General features: G+C 35.9%; 1 pseudogene; it reads left to right on the forward strand.

Annotated features, from left to right (window-relative positions):
• The first annotated feature begins 360 nt into the window (after window positions 1-360).
• On the forward strand, window positions 361-1377 carry LOC130841331 (ubiquitin carboxyl-terminal hydrolase 44-like; annotated as a pseudogene).
• Window positions 1378-9635: the final 8258 nt, after the last annotated feature.

Here is a 9635-nt window from a genome sequence, read left to right on the forward strand (position 1 = left end):
GCATATATATAAAAGCTTACAAGTAGTTGATAAGCCATTAGCTACCATGTAAAAGTGACAAAATGTGCATTTATACACATATAAAAGCTAATGCTACCCTGAAGCGGAGTTGGAGCCCAAGCATGGGTTCCCACCCTCAGGTGGGCAACCCATCAGTCCACAGTCAAACACAGAGCAGCCTGCCCCCTCCCAGCATTCCAAAGTGGGGGAGGCAGTGTGGGCGGTGTCAGTGGTGGGTCGCTGTGGGCTCACACTGAAGAGTGCTAAAATGGGTGCTCTGGCTTCGGAAGTTTTCAGATGCTTCAAGTGTCGTGAACAGAGACTTGTTTGGATTATGTGTTTCTCAGCTAGACTAGATAAATGCTAACAATGGATAAGTGCAGACACATTGGGCAGTTGCGGCTTGCTCAAGACCATTCCATCCTCAACCCTGAGAAACGGCATTGTATGGACTGCAATACAACTGAGTTGATTTGTGCTTGCCTTAGCTGTTCCTGTGTTGCCTGTGGAAGATATGTTGAAGAACATGCACTCAAGCATTTTCAAGAAAGCAGTCATGCTGTTGCATTGGAGGCAAATGGCATGTATGTTTTTTGTTACCTTTGTGATGATTACGTTCGTAATGATAATGCAACTGGAGGCTTAAAGTTACTATGAAGTATATTAAGTGCAATCAAAACTCAAAATCATCACTGCACCACTCATAGCGGAAGGGTTTTACGGTCTATGGGTACAAGTGATGATTCTTATTTCTTACATCATGGCACACAATCTATGCTTGAAAATGAAGAGCAAATATATACTGCTCTTTGGCACAGGAGAAGGATATTAATGGGTAAAACCTTTCAAACTTGAGCAGTCACCCATTGGATGAAAAATGCAAAAAGAACAATTTCAGGAAAAGATAGCAAAAAGAAAAATGAAGAAAAAATGGCAAGAATTAGAGTATCAAGTTAAAGCAGAATTGGAAAATAAGCTTCCAAGAAAAAGTTTATATTTGCCAAGTCTAGCTCAGTCCACCACAGTAGAAATATTTCCTATTCAAACGCCACTATAAATCAAAGCATCACCAGCCAAAGATGAAGTAGTTTCTACCTCAGAAGATGTAAGATTTAAGAAGCCAGTTACTCCTCCATTAAATGAAGGCCAATAGTAACTCTTGGTGTAATAGGATTGAGAAATTTTGGAAATACTTGCTATATGAATTCTGTTCTTCAAGTGTTGAGTCATTTACTTATTTTTTGACAATATTTTTCAAAACTTGATCTAAATTGATGGCTGGCTGTGACAGCTAGTGTTAAAACAAGATCATCTTATAAGCATCCTCCAGTCACAGATACAGTATATTAAATAAATGAATGCCAAGAAAAAGAAACAGGTTCTGAAGACTTTTTAAATTTTTTTAACTTCTGTTATTTTTGTTTTTGCATTTGCCAAGTGAATTGCCATGACCCACACAGTCATGATTCTCTATCTTTCCATTTGCATGTTGCTTTTTGTTTAAAAGAGGGATCCTTGTTTGAAAAAGTTAAGGGAATTGTTGGACTTCATCCTTTTTCATGTCCTGCAGGAATTAAATCTATTCTTTCTATGTATGTTTGCATTTGTACTGTGAGTAAGTATGTTGGATATGGGAAACAAATTTGTTTCACGTATGTAGCTCCTTGGGATGAATTCTCCAGAATTGGACCACTTTCAGTCACAAATGAATGAAATATAAAATAGATGATTTTCCTTTGTAATACAACCTGGCTGTAATACTCCCTAGATTCAGGGAAAAGTGGCCTCTTAATGGATCCTTAAACTATGCTACTATTATAAAATTAGAAGTGTTTTATAATAGAGAAAATAGGATAGAATTTATAAATGAATAAGTTTTGTATTAAAATACCTTATTTGTGAATAAGTTTTAAAATGAAGCTATGAGACCTTTGTCTGGAAATATATATGTTTATGTGTATGTACATTATGAATATGTCTTCATCTTTGAATAGTATTACTGAAATAAACTTGTAAATGAGCTCTATTGAATTGGCTTAAATAAAAGTAAGCACTTACAAAGCAAACATTTCTAAAAATGAACAGAAACTAACAAATAAATTTCAGGTTCATGTGATCTGGGGATTATTCAGTATTAAATTATTATCACATATTAAAGTTAATTTAACTTTGTTGATTAATACAGACATGTCTATAGAGTCATCAGTATTATGTATAGTACTTTCATTGTATCAGGGTTTACTGAAAGACAATAAGTTCATATTACATCTATTGCAAAATTTATCAGCTGGAAAATTAGCTTGGTATGATGATACAATCATAAGTAATCAAATAGAGATAAATGGGATAAAAGCTTTTAGGTTAACTACTTGGGAATGATTGTGTTTTAGTTTCTTTAGATTTCTAGTAAGTTGAAAATTCAGGGTTTTGCTAAATTAAGATAAATAATGAGAATTAATTGAAGGTCTAAAACATTTTTAAATGCAATAAAATACTGGAACATTGACTGATGGACAAATCTAAATTCACCTACTTTTGCCTTCTTATGAGAGAAAAGCTAAAAATGTTTGGGTTTATTAGACACATGTGCCACATTTAAAAGAGAAATTATGTAATGAAAGAAAATGTATTTTTAGAGGCCTTGGAGTATGTTCTTAACTTTGCTAATCAGGAAATACTGGTATGACAAACAGTTCACATTGCTTGCTTCTTGGTTTTCACTAGAGATCAAGGCTTTTTTAAGGGTTAAAATGATGATATATGTAATTGGACAACAAAATAATAAGGGAAGCATTTCATTTTGTGAAGTGGGATATATGTTTTCAGTGATAGGTGTAAAGAATGGAGTATCTTTGCTTAGGGAAAAAAAAGACAATAATTTTGTCCTAGAGTTGGTTGTTTCTGGATGGGAAAAAATAAGGGACAAACTAATGTGGGTAAAGAAAGTGATGCAAGGTTTGTGAAAAAGGAAACTTGAGAAAAGAGTTCTGTGTATGGTCAAAACAGTCTAAGATTAGATTACATTTAATTAAGTAAATGAATTTTGTTATTAAAAGTAGGCTGGTACAATACCAGAGTTTGGATTTCTCTCTCTGTTAAGAGAACAAAGTTTGTCCTGGAATATTGAACTGCTTTTTATAACAGAATGTAAATTTCTTTACTTTTTGCATCATCTGTAGTGAGCTATTGTAACTTTCTGTATTTGCCTCAGAGTCTTTTACTGTCACTTAGGTTAAATGAATATTTTTTCACAGTGAGCCATGATCTTATTTGACCAGGTGTTTTCAGATTTTAGATGAAGTTCTTTTAACATCTAACTAATTTTGGGATGTTTCAAAAGTCCCTTGATGCACCTCAGAGAGAAATATTACATTAATTAGGATTATTTGATAAATTAAATGGGAAACATTGTCAAATAATGATAAACATTTTAGGTTATACTGTATGGGTAAAACGTCATTAATGTAGGTGATCTAGAAATTGTACAAAGTTCCTCAAATTTGAATATGTCCTGTATAATGTTATGTCATAATTCTAGTTATTGTCTTAAAATGTTGTATGTCACAAAACCTTGATTCAGCTTCTTTTTCAGTTGCATGTAATCTGATCTTTAGTCACATCTTTTAAATCTTTTGTTATTCATAAACAGTTTTCACTCTAATGCTTTGCAAAAATGTTTCATATTTAAGAAGATTCATAAAGACTGTTTCACAAGTACAGGCTTATGATAATGTTCAGATCATACAGCTGAACTGGATAAGAAATTAAACAATTCTAATTGAAAGTTATCATTTTACTTCCAGCCATGCTTTTGACCATAATGTTCAGGATGGAAAGAAAATTATTTAGTGAAGTTGTCACAGAGTATAACTACCCATGATATATACCACTGCTTGCTATAAGTCTATGACTTGAAGCACATGTACAATATTTGTGTGACAGTTTGGTATAATTGATAAAATCTCTAGCTTATAAAATGTCTCCCCATTGGTATACCTCTGTACTTGGTTGCTATATCTAATTCGTTTTCTCCCAACATGGATAATTAGGCAAACAATATATATTAAAGGATGGACCCAGAGCAGGCAGCAACCACACTGGCACTGGGGGACAAATATTTTGCTCATCAATGATTTCTATTAAATATTTGCAAACAAAAAGGGGAAACAATACATTTTCACATATCAAATTATGGAGAAGTTACTCTCATGAACTAGGGCAGCCTGTTTTGTGACCTATATTGTACACCTGCTTTAAACATTATGGGAAAAATAAATTTAAAACTCAAAATAGAGTAACTGTGGTTCAGACATCCAAAATAGAGCTGGATGATCATTGTGGATGTGATTTCAGATACATTCTACATTCTTACATTACAGAGAACTTGAATTTTCTGAACTGTATCAGACTTAAGGACACCACCAGCTGTTCTCTAAACAACCAGTTAGCAGCTGCCAATGGCCACCTTATAGTCTCAATGTAACTACAGAATTAGAAGTGACATCCAAACAGTGGTCCACCATACTGAGAGCAGAAGGCTAGAAAGTTCATCTTGGAGACTTATGGTCCCCCAAGGCTATGGGATAAGTGGCAACTGGAACCTTCATTTTTGTGTCCTGACTGCCTCAGTTCCAGGAATTAGTCAAAAGCAGTTATGTCAAGTTCTACAGTTGGTTGAAATAGGGAATATATTTCAAAAACAATGTATACACCCATAGGGAATCATCGGTCACTGTTAAATTGAAAGACTGGACAGCAAACTTGGATGTCAATCTCAGTGCCAGGTTGCACCCTGAAAAGCAATATTTGGTTGTGCCCTCAAACTCAGTGGGACTCAGGGGACATTATAAGCTGGCCCATAATAAAGACTCTGTACAGAACAATATACAGTATGTGGAAAAGGGAAAGTTCTGCTGGCAAGGTAGGCTCAATGAAAAAGTGATAATATCTGACTTTTTACTTGTAAAAACAAAACTTTTAATGTCAACAGGGCAAGAATCTGATGCAGCACTTAGCATAATGGAATAATTTCTTTGTTGCAAGTGAACAAGACTTTTAACAATTTAGCTGTACTTAGAAACCAGTTAATCTCTACCTTTTGACATCAGTCTAATGGAGGCTTAGAGGCCAGAAGAACAGTTGACATTATTAGGCCAAGAAATGGAACAAGTACTGAACACATCTGTTCAGAAATACCACAGGGTCCAGCTTTCAGTAGACAGAGGTGGTAAACATAAAATTTGCTTCATTAAGGAATATGACAATGTTTGCAAAGTGTTCTTTGGTGGCTTGGTTGCATATTTCCCTCCCAGAGGTCCATGTCACTGGGATTTGAGTTTATTATCCTGACCATACTGACTCATAACCATCTTTCTTTTTAGGTGTGGGGATACACATTGCAAAGGTTGCTATCATGGGCTAGTCTGTAGAAAAACTCCCAGCTGATTTCAAGGACTATGTAATATGGTCCAGCCCTGTCCAAATCCAAGCCAGGTAGCTATAGACTTTTATGCCTCCCATCAGTAGGGACAACAGACCTGAGTCAGCCTTGAAGCAATTTCAGAAGATCGACCATTGCTCTTCAGCAACCCCTTAAGAATAAAGAGGCATGAATTCTGAGGGGAAATGAGACAGGAAGACATGAGTCCATCTTGGAAAGGGACCGGAAAATGACTTTGAGCAAACAGGACTAACAAACCCAGTAAAACAAGGTGCCTGAAAGCCTGGGTCTTTGATACAATAACCAGAGACCCACAGGAGTAAAAGATTATCTCTGTTTCACTGGTGTATGTACATAGTTTCCAAAGGACAAAAGTGGGGATATAAATCCACCACGTAGCAGAATTACCAAACTCCCAGTTCCCTGAAAGATATAAAGACCTGGCACACACTCCTAAGTCGTTGGGGGTTTTATGTTGTTGCTTTTTTAGGAAGCAGACCCTCACCAGATGAAAATTGCTGACTTCAAGCACATAGACCCCATATCTGTAGAAACCAGAAGGATGATGATGTTCAAAACTTCACTTTGATGCCAACCAATATGAGAATTGAGCACAAGCTGATAAGGCACCCTGCAGCCCCTTTCCTCACACTGACTTTAAAACCACTCCCCTGAAAGTCCTCAAGGATTTGGTACCCTTTTGTCTCCTCTCTCTCTTATGCACAAGCTATCCTTTCAATAAAAAATATTGCTTGCCTAAGAATCTTGTGGCAGCACAATATTTATTTCTATGGTATTGCTGTTCAAGAATCTGGAGAAGGCATGGTAACACTGGATAATTTCATATGACCTATCTTCTACTTCATTGGTTCTTTCTTTTTTATTATTATTATTTTAATAGTCTGCTGTTGATGTTCTCTTTTGCATTTTTTACTTCACTCGTATTCTTCAGCTCCAGAATTTGTTTAGTTCTTTTTTGTTTGTTTGTTTGTTTGTTTTTTATTGGCTGTGTTGGGTGTTTGTTGTTGCATGCATGCAGGCTTTCTCTAGTTGTGGCGAGTAGGGGCTACTCTTTGTTGCAGTGCGTGGGATTCTAATTGTGCTGGCTTCTCTTTGTAGAGCACAGGCTCTAGGCATGTGGGTTTCAATAATTGCAGCAGGTGGGCTCAGTAGTTGTGGCTTGTGGGTTCTAGATTGCAAACTCAGTTGTTGTGGTGCACAGGCTTAGTTCCTCCATGGCATGTGGGATCATCCAAGACCAGGGTTCAAACCTGTGTCCCCTGCATTGGCAGGCAGATTCTTAACCACTGTGCCACCAAAGGAAGTCCCTGTTTGGTTATTTTTTTTAAGATTTCTAGCTCTCTTTTAAACTTCTCATTTTGTTTGTGTATTGCTTTACTGATTTCATTGAATAATTTTTTTGTGTTTTCTTGTAGCTCAATGAGCTTTCTTAAAACAACTTTTTTGAACTTTTTTATTGCTTATATCACAGATCTCCATTTAGTTGGGTTTGGTTACTGTACGATTATTGTGTTTCTTTTATGGTAACATGTTTCTTTGATTTTTCATTGAAGTCTTGCATTGATGTCTTTGCATTTGAAGGAGTCACCTCCTCCATTCTTATGGGCTTGCTTCTAGAGAGTAATAAATTCCATCAGCCCCGTTAGGAATTCTAAGGCTTCTTTACAACTTTTCTATGGACACACCTATTCCACACTTCTTTCCTCTTAGGATGTGGTGATTCATAAAGTTGTATACCTTCTACTGAGTCTACAAACCAAGGCAAGAGTTGACAGTCTCCCCTTTGCTTTCCCAAGGGAAGTGATGAATGCTTAAGTTCATGTGCTTTCTCCCAATTCTGCAGAGTTGGGCCAGCTTTCTGTGGAAGCTCACCAGCTGTCTGCAAAGCCTCACTTTCACCACCCTTGGAGGTGCATACATGGAAGTGGGCACGTGGTAAAGATGTGAGGATCATTGAGGATTCCCATGGGTTAACTGGGAAATTCACAGGCAAGGCATCTCACTGCAGTTCATTTGTGAGCTTCCTGGTATTATTCACTACATAGTTTTCAAACTGTGTCCCTTTGATGCCTTCTGAGAACTCTGGATGCTCTTCTCTCAGCTGCTTTCCACCCCAGTCAAGCAGCAGCACCTCAGTGTTCTGGATGGGGGAGAAAACAAAACAAAACAAAACAGTGGATCACTTTACTGTCCCCCATTGCTGGGGAAGTCTGATACCCACTTTTTTGGTGCTGAGCTGTGCTGCCTTAGAGGAGGGGATATTCAGGTAAAGTAAAACTGTTCCTCTTACCTTCTTCAATGCAACGAATTTCAGATTTCTTTTTTGTTCCAGTGGTGTGCTGGGACTTCTCCAATTGACTCCCAGATTTCCACAAAGGCTCTTTCATCCATAGATATTGATTAGTGTTCTTTGGAGGAAAGATGGTAGAAAACTCTTTTTTTTTTTTTTTTTTGCAACTTGATTATGTCACTCCATTCTGTTAATTCTTCCTTAAACATTGGATAGAATTCAATTCCTTAAACACTGGATGTCATCTTACTTTTATTTGTAAGAAGTTTTTGATCACAAATTCAATCTCTTTACTTGTTAAAGGTTTATATATATTTTCTCTTTCTTCTTGAGCAGTTTCAGTAGTTTCTGTTTTTCTATTAATTTGTCCATTTTACGTAGGTTCTTAAATTTGTTGGCATATGTCCATAATATTTAATTATAATCCATTTACTTCCTTTTTATTTATTGTATTGCAAGTGGTTGTTGCTGTCTCATTGAGGTATAATTGACAAATAACATTGTCTTAGTTTTAGGATTACAAGATAATCATTTGATATTTGTATATATTTTGAAATGATCACATCGATGTGTAGGTAACATCTATCAACACACATAATTAATAACATTTTTCTTTCTTGTGGTAAGAATTTTTAAGGTATACACTCTTATCAACTTTCAAATATACATTATTAACCATAGTAACCATGCTTCAGATTACATTCCCAGGATTTATTCATTTTGCAACCATTCTTAATTAGCAGTAAGTTCTATAACTTATTTTTCAAAAGAAGCCATTTGAAATAAAGAGGTATTGATATCTAATTAGAAAAAGGGATTGAAATCTCTGTAAGAACTATAAGGCAACATTAAATTTGCCTTCCAGGAAGCACAAACTACTATGGTTTTAAAAATACATATACTTAAATGTTCTAGGAGTTTGCAATGTCACAATTATATTTTAGACTGATTGAGGGCAAGAAAGAGTGAAAAACTATTGTTTGGTCCAGGGATGATTGAGATGAAATGAAGAAAGTATGGTTTAGTGACTAGAGAACAGAAGTACTCAGGAGCAATAAGTATGCTCAGAAGATTAGCTTGATTCTTGTCACTAATGTGATGAAACTCACTGAATGATACTTCCTCTTTATTCTTGTTTTGGAAAATGGTTGTTAATAAGAAAAAATAAGAACATTATTTACTTGTTACCCAAGTCATTGGTGTAAAGAACTCTGCTGTTTTATTCTTTTAAAATTTTGATCTTGAGCTATACTACTAAATTCAAGAGAATTATTTCATACATTTCCCCTGAGCTGCAAGGCACCTCAGGCCTACAGCATTAAATTTACTTACCCAAGTCCCCACTAGATTCTTTCCTCTTTATCATAACATGACAATTTATTTTAAGATAGTCAATACATCAATCATCATACTTAAATTTCTTATATGCATTCTTACAAATAAATAATCCACCATTTACAACATCCCAATTTTATATGAATACCAAGAATTTTTAATTCCGGACATATATCTATTAAAGGAGAATGCATTGTCATTGTTTTGTTTACTTTTTAATTAAAGAGAAGAAATCCTTACAGAAATGTCCAAGTTCTAATTTTATAAGATTTTGATATAGAATCACATGGCATTTCATACTTCATTTGGAACCTCTTGGAATGAGCTAATTCACAAATTTTCTTTTTAATGACTCTGGCATCCTTAAACTTAAAGATCAGTGACAGAAGTGGCACAAGAGGCCCCGCCTTCTCTATTTAAATCGCCGGACTCAACATGGCAGCGCGCGCTCAGACGCTTGACCCGGGTATCCCCTAGCGCGGGAGCTCTTCCGCGAGGTGAGACTCATTCGAACAAGACAGGCAGGCTGCCAAAGCACACTGAACATGC

This window comes from Hippopotamus amphibius, chromosome X (genome assembly GCF_030028045.1).
Source record: "Hippopotamus amphibius kiboko isolate mHipAmp2 chromosome X, mHipAmp2.hap2, whole genome shotgun sequence".
Taxonomy (NCBI): domain Eukaryota; kingdom Metazoa; phylum Chordata; class Mammalia; order Artiodactyla; family Hippopotamidae; genus Hippopotamus; species Hippopotamus amphibius.